The 14,118-nt window shown below is 43.2% G+C and overlaps 1 pseudogene; it reads left to right on the top strand.

Moving 5' to 3' along the window:
* LOC136309273 (macrophage metalloelastase pseudogene) overlaps positions 1–14,118 on the top strand; it is a 28,937-nt pseudogene continuing 14,819 nt past the window's right edge.

The following is a 14,118-nucleotide window of genomic DNA, read 5'->3' as shown; positions in this document are numbered from 1 at the left end:
ATGGGGCTGACGACCAGCCTGCCCCGTGGGTGGGAGCCCAGAGGTGAGAAAGAGGCGTTCTCGACTTAGGCATCGGCGTGGGGCCCTAGGCTAAGGCTGGGACTCCGGATCCCGGGACAAAGAACGCAGAGCGAACTGCGGAGGAGTCGCGTCCGCCTCCGGCTGACGGCCGGTGGGATGCGGTAGGGACGCGAATGGGTGGTGCTGGACTTGGAACTGCTCTTGAGCGCCCCCAGCGGGCCTTCGCCTTTTCTAGCACTAGGGTCCTAGGCAGTCAAATCTTCTGTGCTTGCCTCATCTTCTTCATGAATATTCACCAGGGACCCTCACCCTACTGCATGATTTAAGATTTAAGTGCGGTTTTCTCGCTTGCTTACTACACTAGCCACACTGGTTTCTTTCCGTTCTTCAAATATAAGCGGGTCTTCCTTTCTCAGAGCCTTTGCACGTGCTGTCTCTTCTGCCAGTAACACTTGCTCTGCTTTTTACAGGATCAGTTAGCTCTGTCTCATTGTGCGGGTGTCAGCTCTTAGCTTAAATACCGCCCCTCAGAAAGGCTTTTTCTCTAGCCCTCCTACAAAGTAACGTTTTCCATTCCCCCAAAACATATTTATTTCCTGTCTTTCTGTTTTTCTTTATTCTCTTGCCACACTTGTATTTATTGTATGTTATTCTCTGACTCAGACAGTTTAATGTAAAATAAGACAGGGGACATATTGCCTTGTGAAGCCCGTGGCTCTCACATAATAGGTTCTCAAATTTTTGTGATAGTGCTTTAATTAATTGGTTCTTTGCTCCACAGAACATTAGAGCCAGAAGCTGCCTCTGGGGAGAGGGCCAGTCTACTCAGCTCTGCAGGAATCTGCTGTTCGCAGCAGCTCCAGTATGCCATGACACAGAGTTGGCGCCTAAACATAGTCCTCATTCACCCAATCCTCCCTTCCAGACCTAAGCCAGCTGCCTCTGCAGGGCAGTATTCCTGGGCCCTCAGGCCGGGTGCTGCACCCGGGAGCTCAATACATGTGGGACACTGAGTGGAGGTGAGCCTCCCAACAGCAGTTTGGGCTTTTTTTTAGCCCCCTTTGAGGCAAACTCAACATATCACGGCATTCCTTCAACACTGATCTCACATGACAAAGCTGAAGTTTTGGGGACATGGAGAAGTGAATTTATCCAATGTGACACATTTAGTAAAATACTCACTAGACCTCCCTGTTGTTCCTCCCAACTACTCATCTGGCTACCACCTACCTCATTTTTCTTCCCTTCCTCTTATCTGTTCACAATCTCTCAAATCTCTTAATGACACTGAATGATTCCGTTCAGACCCCAGCCTTATGCCCTCCACTTAGCATAGCCCCACCCTTAGGAAGCAGTTTAGAGAGCACCTCCTATTACTGACGCGTACACTCTGGGGTTGTCGCCTCCCCATCCACAGCTAATTTAGTGTATATTTCTCCGAAGAAAATGGATTTCCTTGGCTGGAGCTAGAAGGAAGGAGGATGTATTCTGTACTTATGAAAAACAACTTTTTGTCCATTTTATTACAATTAAAAAAACATAAAGGTAGTTTTACAGTTAGTAGAATGTGCTTTAGCGTGAGGTGGACCTGAGTTCAAATCTATGCTCTGCATTTATCTGACCTTGGGAAAACTGGCTATTTTCCTTAAGGCTCTGTTTTTTCCTCTGTAAAATGGGGATTAAAATACCCACTTTCATTGCTTGTGATAAATAGGATCATGTCTCTAAAGAGCATAACTAGTGTTCTTATTAGTAGAAGTCTTCTGGAAGGTTCTGTGGTTACTCAAAATCGCAAGAGAGAAGAACTCAAGGAGTCACCCAAGGCCACAGTGGATTATGAAAGTCCTGTTTGGCCTCCACATGTCTTTGGTTTTCCAGGAATGTTTGCAAATTTACAACTCCTCCCTCATGATTCCACTTCAATTTTTTTTCCCCCGAGCTCTTTGCTCCAATTTTTCTTGAGATGTCCTTGCCACTCTGTTGTCCTCACTCCATCCACGACTATGGTGACACCAAAGGCAGGGCCGCTGTTGAACATCATGTGGTTTACAGCCCCTGATTTTTCAAGAAAGGATCTGGATAAAAAAAAGGGCTTCTGTCGTGAGTGGCACATGTAGGGCAGCTCAATAAAGAAGAAGAAGAAAAAAAAGAAAGAATCTGGATAAATGAAGACACCCCCCCAGATGCTAATCTCCATGGGTGCCTGTTGGTGGCTCTTGGCCTTTTCTGGGTCAGGGAGTCCCTTGAGAATCTGAGGAAAAGTAGAGAATGTCTCACTGGAAAGAACAATGTTCTCATGTGCACATGAAATTTGTATACAATTTTGGGGGCTCTGGGGCTCAGTGAAGCCTGTCCAGGGCCCCGACATGTCCTTGAGATGCCGGCAGCTCAGATGGCATTCCTTCATTCCTTTCGTGGCCAATGTCTCACAGAGCTGCAGCAGCAAAAAACGAGCAAACCTCAACTGCTGTCCATTTCTGCATTCCCTTTGTCAGGAGGTGCCGAAACCAGGAAACCAGAACTGCTTTAAGGGAGAGGGAGACAAAAACTAAACAAACCAGTGTTGATAGACAGTCTGTGGGGAAATGAGAAATGGCTGAGCCAATGGGATATATAATTGTAACCTCCACGGTGATTCATGGTCTCAGTGAAAATAATGTATGGCAATCAAGAAGAACTTGAGATATGAGAGGGGAAATGGTCAGAATTGGGAAGGAGGGGGGCGGCGGCAGAGAGTGGTATTGAATATGTCACTGGGATTCAGATGAAAAGAGTTTTGGGAGACTCGTTGCACAAGAATGTGAATTACTTAACAGTATGGAACTTAAAATCTAAATTCTATGTTATGCGTGTTTTACCGCAATTAAAAAAATAACTTAAAAAAATAATTTAGCAACGTGTCTTCTATGAGAACTTTTAAGGGTTTACTCTACCAGAGCCTGAGCAAACCGGACCCCTTTGCACCAGAATGTGCAGAGGTGCAAAGGCAGAATTTGGGTTTAGGACCTGTTTTATCAGTGGTCAGCTGGTTTTGGAATGATCGTTGTTGTAGAATTAACACACGGCTGTGGGAATCTGGTGCGTTTAATGGAGAAGGGGCTGAAGTGGAGTAGGCACGGGCCATGGAGGAGAAAGCATAAAGCAGGTTTGGATGTCCTGCCCTCCTTCTGCCGTCTCTGAGTCTCAGTCGCGGCGTGAATGTGAATCTATAAGGCTGGCACGAATAGGCTTTCCCAGGCTTTTTCCTGCCTTTTGAGACAGCAGGTGGTGCTGTTTAGCAAACTTGGGAGCCGAGAAGAAGAAACCAGCACTTCAGTGGCGCAGCTGGGCACCTCTACCCTGGTAACTCCCTCCCTTTGCCTCCGCCAGAGCAGAGGAGGAGGGAGGGCTGGGATCTGGTCTTGTGCGTGTTTCCCATGTGTGTTGGTATCCCAAATGTCTTTGGAATGTGGCTCAGGTGAAATCCTGGGTGGTGGCCACCAATTGCTTGTCTGGGAGGGGTAAAGAAATTCAGAGGCATTCTCACACACCCTAACAGCAGGGCTGACTCACCCTCCACCCAGCTGGGGGGCAGGGGCTGGAGTAGTTTTGCCTGCTCCTGCTGCTCTTAGGCTTTTCCATGGAAAGCTCAAACTGCTCTTAGGAGAAAGTAAACAGACCAAACTCTTGGAAAACTCCTTAAATGTAGTTCTAAATTGCACGCTTTTTTCTAATGAACTCAGGTTCCAGAAAGCATTCATGAGGACCAGTTGGTGAGCTGGTGCTTTCCACATGGGTTAGGGTGTTGAATTAGATCGGAGGTCTCCTTCTAGCCTGTGAATCTGGATCTGATTGTTCCACTGGGTTTTGTCCCTAACAATGATAGGATTCTGGGGAATGAAAACACAACACTGGTTTGACAGCTTCAGCAAGTTTTAGAAAGACCAACACGCCGAGGCCAGTGGGTCTTTGGAACTTTACAGCACACTGGTCTCACTCTTAGCACACTTTCCTGTCCCTGCCCTTTTTTCCCTCTGCCTCGTGTCGCTCGTGGTGTTCTAAATTATGTTGTTTAACTTCATTTATGTAGTTTGTAAACAACATTAAATTCTTTTTGAAACAGGGTTGGGTATGAATAAATAGAAAGAAAAACATGACTCTAAAGGTTAGATATTTTAATATTGTCGAACCTTGTTCTAATGTAAGAAAATGACCACATCACTTAGTGACCATAACATCCAGAATCTTCCAACACTGATGGTAGAAAGAAGACCTCTTATAGAAAAAGGCGACACAACCATATAGCCTTGACTTTTTTTTTTAATTTTATTTTTAAAATTTTTTACAGGGATAGAGAGTCAGAGAGAGGGATAGATAGGGACAGACAGACAGGAACACAGAGAGATGAGAAGCATCAATCATCAGTTTTTCGTTGCGACACCCCAGTTGTTCATTGATTGCTTTCTCATATTTGCCCCAACCATGGAGCTACAGCAGACAGAGTAACCCCTTGCTTGAGCCAGCGACCTTGGGTCCAAGCTGGTGAGCTTGTTTTTGCTCAAGCCAGACGAGCCCGCACCCAAGCCGGCGACATCGGGGTCTCGAACCTGGGTCCTCCGCATCCCAGTCTGACGCTCTATCCACTGTGCCACCGCCTGGTCAGGCTAAACTTGACTTTTGATCCCTGGCATTCCTGATGCTTCATCAAGTTTTAGGATGGGTTTGGGGGCTGAGGAGGCTGTGTCCCTTAATTATTTGGCCATTGTGGACTCATGACCTTTCCTTTAATAGTTCCTGCAGCGCTTCTAAATTTCTAAACTCATAAGGCTGGAATATTTGAAATGACTTCTAAAAAGACAATGAAATAATTACCATGTAATCAGAAAATAACATGAAACCAGGTCATCTAGAGGAGCCCCTCTTCCCTAGTCTCTAGCGTGCCTCAGGATAGTGCTACTGTCTTAGGACACACCCATACAGCTCTTCCAGGTCTATGAGAGGTAAGAACACAAGACCTGGACAGAAATGGGGAATGTCCCCAGGGCCCCCCTCTCGAGCTGTTTTCTATCTGAAGACCTTTTCCAGATGATTGAAACTTGCAGTGACTCCTCTGTCCATATCAGAATTACATACCATGTGGTGACCTCAACTTTTGTACAAAAGCTGATGGGGTCATTTTTTCACACTAGTTATAAACCTAAGCAATTCTTAAGCTGCAAGACCTCATATTGCCCTTTCTTAACAAGGTTGTCCTTATAATACTTTTTTTTTTTTAAGTGAGAAGAAGGGAGATAGTGAGACAGACTCCTGCATCCACTATCGGTGGATCCCCAACGTGCATCCACCTGGCAACCCCTGTCTCGGGTGGATGCTTGAATCAACTGAGCTATTTTTAGCTCCTGAGACTGATGCTCTTGAACAAATGGAGCCATCCTCAGTGCCTGGGGCAGTCACTTATACCAATTGAGCCACTGGCTGCAGGAGAGGAAGAGGGAGCACGGGGAGAGAAAAGGTGAGAGAAGCAGATAGTTGCTTCTCTTGTGTGCTCTGACTGGGAATTGAACCTGGGACATCCATATACTGGGCCGATGCTCCATCCATTGAACCACTGGCCACGGCCTGACACTCCTTTTTAAAGCCACTTTCTAACCAAGTGATGTTTTCTTTTTTTTTTTTTTTAGAGAGAAAGAGAGAGAGAGAGAGGAAAGAAGAGAGATGAGAAGCATCAACTTGTAGTTGTGGCACTTTAGTTATTTATTGATTGCTTCTCATACATGCCTTGACTGGTGGGGGCTCCAGCCAAGCCAGTGACCCCTTGCTCAAGCTGGTGAGCCTTGGGCTTCAAGCCAGAGACCATGAGGTCATGTTGATGATTCCATGCTCAAGCCAGCGATCCCGTGCTCAAGCTGGTGAGCCTATGCTCAAGCTGGGGACCTTAGGTTTTTCAAATCTGGACTCTCAATGACCCAGGTTGATGCACTATCCCCTGCACCACCACTGGTCAGGCAGATGACGTTTTTTGACATCTCACATCAACCTTGGCTTCAGCTGTAACTTACACATTCCCCCACCCAATCCTAAAAGGCAAATGTAACCATACCAGATACTTAGAAATATTTCCCTGCCTTCTCTTAGGTGTTTCAAACAAAGGCCTGTGGCATCGAAGTGTTGAAGTTATTTTTACTATCAAATTGGATTTTAAAGAATTTTATAGATATAAGAGCCTACAGAGATCATTTAATGCCATTCTTGCAGAGTACTGAGGCTGGAAGTGATTGAATGATTTGCTGAAGGTCTCAGAACTAAAGATTCTGAACTATTTACAATTTATGCCTGTTGATTCCCAGGCCACTCCTATGTCACTACCCAGATTGGCCTCTTTCCTGTCTCAACAGATGTGTAATTGTAGCTGTAACTTTCTTTACAGAAATAGATGATATATATATAAATACAAACACATACATACATATATACACATGTAAGATAATAGAATTAGGAACTAAAGTAATAGAAAAATGATTATTTGTGTTATGTATACAATTTTAGCTGTTTGTGAAGGGTGCCTTAAGGTATGCATGGAAGCAAATCTGGACTTCTAATGGATGGAATGAATGAATGAGGGAGGAGAAAATCCAATTCCACCCACTGACTATAGAGCTCTAGGGGAACAAATAAAATTTAGACATGGTGGTATCCTTTAGAAATTCATGAAGGGTAGGTAGACATATGCTTAAAATAATTCTAATATAAAGTAGACTTTGATCAACACTGTCAGAATTTGTATTTTTCTTAAGTTGGAAACGGGGAGGCAGTCAGACAGACTCCCGCATGCCGACCGGGATCCACCCGGCATGCCCACCAGGGGCGATGCTCTGCCCATCTGGGGCGTTGCTTTGATGCAACCAGAGCCATTCTAGCACCTGAGGCAGAGGCCACAAAGCCATCCTCAGCGCCCAGGGCCAACTTTGCTCCAATGGAGCCTCGGCTGCGGGAGGGGAAGAGAGAGACAGAGAGGAAGGAGAGAGGGAGGGGTGGAGAAGCAGATGGGCGCTTCTCCTGTGTGCCCTGGCCGGGAATTGAACCCGGGTCTCCCGCATGCCAGGCCGACGCTCTACCACTGAGCTAACTGTCTAGGGCCAACACTGTCATAATTTAATAAGCAGTTCAGGATCGCTGTATGTGAAAAAGTAGTAATACAAACAAGAAGATTTATCAGTAAAGTACAAGCAAATTACATGTTTATAGGTACGTAGTGGGTGTGCATATACCTGTATGTAGATATGTGGTGGCTGTCCATTCACACACATGTTATTTTTTCACTGTATTATAAGTATCCAGTAAATGAGGATGTTGGATTTGGAATTAGTTCTTGTACGACTTCCAGCTCAGCTTTAAGTACACAAAGATATATTAATGGTATGTCTCTTATATCTTGGTTTGGTTCTGTGGTTGAATGAAGTACATAAATTTCCAGTTCAGACCTCTCCTCTGAGCTCCAGACCCAAATATCCAATAGTCTGTTTGCCTTTTGGGTGTCTCAAAGATACTTAACCCTCAACATTCCTCCTACTTCTTCCAGTGTTCTTTATCTAGCGAATGGCATCGTTGTCTGCACAGTTATACAAGCCAGAGACCTGGAGCCAGGAAAGAATCTCCCTCAGGGCAGGCAGCTGACCCGCCTTGTTTTCTGCTTTGTCTTCAAGACCTCACACAGCCCATGGCATAGCATGGGTATTTAATAAGCCCTGAAAAACTCCTGCCTGCAATCTCCAGGTCGCATTCATGTCCCTCTTTCTCCACTGTCACTGTGCAGCCCAAGCTGCCATGACCTCTCACTGGCGCCGCTGCAGTAGCCTCAACTTGTTCCTTTCATTCATGCTCAGCCCTGTTTTTTTTTTAAATAATTTTGTATTTTTCAATTACACTTGACATATAATATTATAGTAGTTTCAGGTGTACAACATAGTGATTAGACATTTATATCACTTATGAAGTGATTCCCCCCAAAAGTCTAGTACCCATCTGACACCACCCATAGTTAGTATCAATACATTTTACTGACTATATTCTCAATGCTGTACTTTCTATTCCTGTGGCTGTTTTTTATAACTGTCAATTTGTACATCTTAATCCCTTCACCTTTTACACCCGTCCCCTCAACACTCTTCCCACCTGGCAACCATCAACACATAGTCTATAGCCGTGAGTTTGTTTCCTTTTTGTTGATTTTGTTTTATAGATTCCACATATAAGTGAAATCATAAAGGATTTGTCTTTCCCTGTCTGACTCATTTCACTTAGCATAATACATTCTAGGTCCATCCATGTTGTTGTCACAAATGGCTAGATTTCATCTTTTTTTAAAATTGCTGAATAATATTTCATTTCTCTCTCTCTCTCTCTCTCTCTCTACACACACACACACACACACACACACAGCTCACAAAAATTAGGGGATATTTCAAAATGAATATGAAGTGATAAAAAAAGAAGCATTTTGCCCTGGGCGGTTGGCTCAGCGGTAGAGTGTTGGCCTGGTGTGCAGGAGTCCCAGGTTCAATTCCCGGCCAGGGCACACAGGAGAGGCGCCCATTTGCTTCTCCACCCCTCCCCCTCTCCTTCCTCTCTGTCTCTCTCTTCCCCTCCCTTAGCGAGGCTCCATTGGAGCAAAGATGGCCCGGGCACTGGGGATGGCTCTGTGGCCTCTGCCCCAGGCGCTAGAGTGGCTCTGGTTGCAACAGAGTGACGCCCCAGAGGGGCAGGGCATCGCCCCCTGGTGTGCATGCCGGGTGGATCCCGGTCGGGTGCATGTGGGAGTCTGTCTGACTGCCTCCCTGTCTCCAGCTTCGGAAAAATGAAAAAAAAAAAAAAAGAAGCATTTTATTTTTTTTTATTAAACAAGAACATTTTGTTTGTTTGTTTGTTTGTTTTTTCGTTTTTTTTTTTCTGAAGCTGGAAACAGGGAGAGACAGTCAGACAGACTCCCACATGTGCCTGACCGGGATCCACCCGGCACGCCCACCATGGGGCGATGCTCTGCTCACCAGGGGGCGATGCTCTGCCCATCCTGGGCGTTGCCATGTTGCGACCAGAGCCACTCTAGCGCCTGAGGCAGAGGTCACAGAGCCATCCCCAGCGCCCGGGCCATCTTTGCTCCAATGGAGCCTTGGCTGCAGGAGGTGAAGAGAGAGACAGAGAGGAAAGCGCGGCGGAGGGGTGGAGAAGCAAATGGGCGCTTCTCCTGTGTGCCCTGGCCAGGAATCGAACCCGGGTCCTCCGCACGCTAGGCCGACGCTCTACCGCTGAGCCAACCAGCCAGGGCTACAAGAACATTTTTTATTAATCAATAAACAACTAAGGTGCCGCAGCTATATAAGTTGATACATTTCATCTCTATCCTTTCCTGTCTGTCTCTCTATCTCAAAAAAAAAAAAAAAAAAAAGAAGCATTTTATTTTTTTTATTAAATCAGAAAAGCAGACAAGTCAAAGAAAGTTGTTTGATTATGCAAATGAGATGCAAAACCAATTTTTATTTCATTGGTGAAAATGCACTATACAAATAAAAGCTGAAAGTACTGGAGTATCTGCACGTTCCCTGATCCCCTAATTTTTGTGAGCAGTGTACACACACACACACACATTCATTTTCTTAATCCATTCATTTATTGATGAAGTTGTTTCCATATGTTGGCTATTACTAGTAATGCTGCTATGAACATAGGGGTGTATATATCTTTAAATTAATGTTTCTGTTTTCTTTGGATAAAACTAAGAAATAAAATTGTTGGATCATATAGCTCTCTTTTTAATTTTTTGATCAAGTTTCATCCTGTTTTCCATAGTGACAGCATAATGTATAGTCCCACCAACAGTGTATTAGGGCTCTCTTTTCTCTATTAATAAATATGATTTATGAATGATAACCATTCTGACAGGTGTGAGGTGATATCTCACTGTGGTTTTAATTTGCATTTCCCTGATGATTAGTGATAGTGAGCATCTTTTCATGTCTATTGATCATCTGTATGTCTACTTTGGAGAAATATTTATTCAAGTCCTTTGCCCATTTTTAAATTGAATTAGTTTTTTGTTTTTTGGTATTAAGTTGCATGAATTCCTTACATAGCTTGGTATTAATCCCTTATCAGATATATCATTTGCGAATATCTTCTCCCATTTAGTATGGGTTTTTTTTGTTGATGGTTTCCTTCAATGCAAAAACTTTTTAGTTTGTTGTAGTCCTATTTGTCTAATTTTTCTTTTAGTTTCCTTGCCAGAAAGATATTGCTAAGGGTGAGATCAAAGAGTTTATCCTATGTTTTCTTCTAGAAGTGTTATAGTTTCAGGCCTTATATTTTTATCTTTAATCTATTTTGAGTTTAGTTTTGTATATAGTGTAAGAAAGTGGTTGAATTTCAGGTTTTGCATGTATCTATCCAGTTTTCCCAATGTCATTTATTAAAGAGACTGTCTTTACCCCATTGTATATTCTTGCCTCCTTTGTTGTAGATAAATAAATTGACCGTATAAGCAAGGATTTCTTTCCGGGCTCTCTATTCTATTCCATTGATCTATATATCTGTTTTTATGCCAACATCATGTTGTGATTATCTTAGCTTTGTGATGTAGTTTGAAATCAGGGAGTGTGATACCTCTTACTTTCTTCTTTCTCAAAACTTCCTTTTAAGGTCTTTTGTGGTTCCATTCAAATTTTAGGATTAGTTGTTCTAATTCTGGGAAGAATGCCATTGTATTTAAATAGGGATTGCAACCTGACCTGGTAGTGGCACAGTGGATAGAGTGCTGGCCTGGGACACTGAGCACCTAGGTTTGAAATCATGAGGTTGCTGGCTTGAGCATGGGATCATAGACGTGACCTCATGGTCACTGGCTATAGCCCAAAGGTCACTGGCTTGAAGCCCAAGGTCATTTGCTTGAGCCTATGGTTTCTGGCTTGAGCAAAGGGTCACTGGCTCAACTGGAGTCTCCTGGTCAAGGCACATATGGGAAAGCAATCAATAAACAACTAAGGTGCCGCAGCTATATGAGTTGGTACATTTCATCTCTATCCCTTCCTGTCTGTCTCTCTATCTCAAAAAAAAAAAAAAAAAAAAAAAAGGATTGCTTTGAATCTGCATATTGCTTTAAGTGGTAAGGATATTTTTACAATATTAATTCTTCCAATCCATGAGCAAAGTATGTATTTCCATTTATTTGTATCTTCTTCAATTTCTTTCCTCAATGTCTTAAGAGTGTTCAGAGTATAGGACATCTTTTTATGGACATCAAAGCTAAAATCTAAATATATTAATACAGTTAACTGTAGTGCAACAAAAACATAATTACTTCAGAAAATGATCACATAGGTCAAATTTCTGTAGATAGGAGTTCCAGATGAAATACACAATTACAGAAATAATCACACAAAGATTTGCAAAGCTGGAGGTGAAAAAAAAGACTTCAGACAATTAAGAAAATATACAGAGAACCTATCAGTGTTAATAGTCAAAGGAATACACCCACTTGTCAACTTTTTTTTTTTATTATTCATTTTTAGAGAGAGAGGAGAGAGAGAAGGGGGAAGGAGCAGGAAGCATCACAACTCCCATATGTGCCTTGACCAGGCAAGCCCAGGGTTTTGAACTGGCGACCTCAGCATTCCAGGTTGACGCTTTATCCACGGCACCACCACAGGTCAGGCAGTCAACTTTTTAAACTACAAAAAAAGACCCTGGCCGGTTGGCTCAGTGGTAGAGCGTCGGCCTGGCGTGCGGAAGTCCGGGGTTCGATTCCCGGCCAGGGCACACAGGAGAGGCACCCATCTGCTTCTCCACCCCTCCCCCTCTCCTTCCTCTCTGTCTCTTTCTTCCCCTCCTGCAGCCGAGGCTCCATTGGAGCAACAGACTGCCCGGGCTCTGGGGATGGCTCCTTAGCCTCTGCCCCAGGTGCTAGAGTGGCTCTGGTCTCGACAGAGCTGTGCCCAGGATGGACAGAGCATCACCCCCTGGTGGGCATGCCGGGTGGATCCCGGTCGGGCGCATGCGGGAGTCTGACTGCCTCCCCGTTTCCAGCTTCAGAAAAATACAAAAAAATAATAATAATAAACTACAAAAAAATTTTTTTAGGAAAAAATGTGAAATGATTTTATACAGACTTTATAGAAAAGATGATCCCAGGCACTGGTTAGAGCGTATTTCAGAAAAAGGGTTGCTTTACTCTGTTAGACTGTGCTTTTTCTTAGAAAACGATGAAAAAACTGTTTGGGATTTTTGTAGAACCTAAGAATTAACCAAAGCAAGTCTGCTGTATCATTTAGCCCTTTGGCAAGAACTGTGAAGGATCTGAGATTTAACCTTCCTTGTAAATGAACAAATCAGGCTGCCATAATTTTATGGATGCTGGCAGAAGACACAAGTCTCAGAGTGTAGGACTTTCATCTCCTTGGTTAAATTTATTTCTAGGTATTTTATGCTTTTGACACAATTTTTTTTTTTTTTAAGGATTTTTTTTTTCCTTTTTTTTTTTTTTTTCTTGACCAGGCAAGCCCAGGGTTTTGAACCGGTGACCTCAGCATTTCCAGGTCGATGCGTTATCCACTGCGCCACCACAGGTCAGGCTTGACACAATTTTTAATGAGATTGTTTTCCTAATTTATCTTTTTGATCATTCATTATTGGTGTACAGAAACACAACAGATTTCTGTGTATTGATTCTGTATACTGCACTTTACTGACTGCACTTATTAGTTTTAACACTTTTTTTTGGTGGAGTCTTTAGGGTTTCTACTTATAGTATATCTTCTGCAAATAATGAAAGTTTTACTTTTTCCTTTCCTCATACCTCCAAAGCACTTGAATTTTTTCTTGTCTGATTGCTGTAACTAGGACTTCCGGTACTATGTTTAATAGAAGTGGTGATACTGGGCATTTTTGCTTTTTCCTGATCTTAGAAGAAAGGCTTAAGTTTCTCACTGTTGAGTATAATATTAGCTGGGGGCTTGTCATATATAGTCTTTATTATATTGAGATGTGTTCCTTCTAGACCCACTTTGTTGAGAGGGTTTTTTTTTTATCATAAAAGGATGTTGCATTTTGCCAAATGCTTTTTTTTGTATCTGTTGAAATGATCATATGGTGTTTATCTTTTATTGTGCTAATGTGATATATCACATTGATTGATTTATGAATGTTGAGCCATCCTTGCACCCCTGGGAAGAATCCCACTTAATCATGGTGTATGATCCTTTTACTGTATTGTTGATTCCAACTTGCTAATATTTTGTTGAGAACTTTCGCCTCAGTGTTCATCAAGGATATTGGCCTGTAACTTTCTTTTTTGTGATGTCTTTGTTTGGTTTTGGTATTGGGGTAATAATGACTTCATAAAATGAGTTTGGAACATTCTTCCTTTTTCAATTTTTTGAAATTGTTTAAAATTTCCTGGCCGGTTGGCTCAGTGGTAGAGTGTCGACCTGGCGTGCAGGAGTCCTGGGTTCGATTCCTGGCCAGGGCACACAGGAGAAGAGCCCATCTGCTTCTCCACCCCTCCCCCTCTCCTTCCTCTCTGTCTTTTTCTTCCCCTCCCACAACCGAGGCTCCATTGGAGCAAAGATAGCCCGGGCGCTGGGGATGGCTCCTTGGCCTCTGCCTCAGGTGCTAGAATGGCTCTGGTCACAACAGAGCAACGCCACAGATGGGCAGAGCATCGCCCCCTGGTGGGCATGCCGGGTGGATCCCGGTCGGGTGCATGTGGGAGTCTGTCTGACTGCCTCCCCGTTTCCAACTTCGGAAAAATACAAAAAATAAAATAAAATAAAATATTTTTGAAATAGTTTAAAAAAGAGAGATATTAATTGTTCTTTGAACATTTGGCAGAATTCACTTATGAAGCCCCCTGGTCCTTGGCAGAATTCACTTATGAAGCCCACTGGTCCTGGGCTTTTTTATTTGTTGGAAATTTTTTGATTTCTGCTTTAATACATTGCTAGTTATTGGTTTGTTTCATGCCACGTGGTCAGAAAAGATAATGTGATTTTAATCTTGAATTTTCTGAGGTTTATTTTGTGGTCTATCTTGAAGAATGTTCCATGTGCATTTAAAAAAATGTGTATTCTTTGG

This window comes from Saccopteryx bilineata, chromosome 6 (genome assembly GCF_036850765.1).
Source record: "Saccopteryx bilineata isolate mSacBil1 chromosome 6, mSacBil1_pri_phased_curated, whole genome shotgun sequence".
In the NCBI taxonomy this organism is placed as follows: domain Eukaryota; kingdom Metazoa; phylum Chordata; class Mammalia; order Chiroptera; family Emballonuridae; genus Saccopteryx; species Saccopteryx bilineata.
The sequence above is the reverse complement of the archived record's forward strand: the minus strand, read 5'-3'. Positions and strand labels throughout refer to the sequence as shown.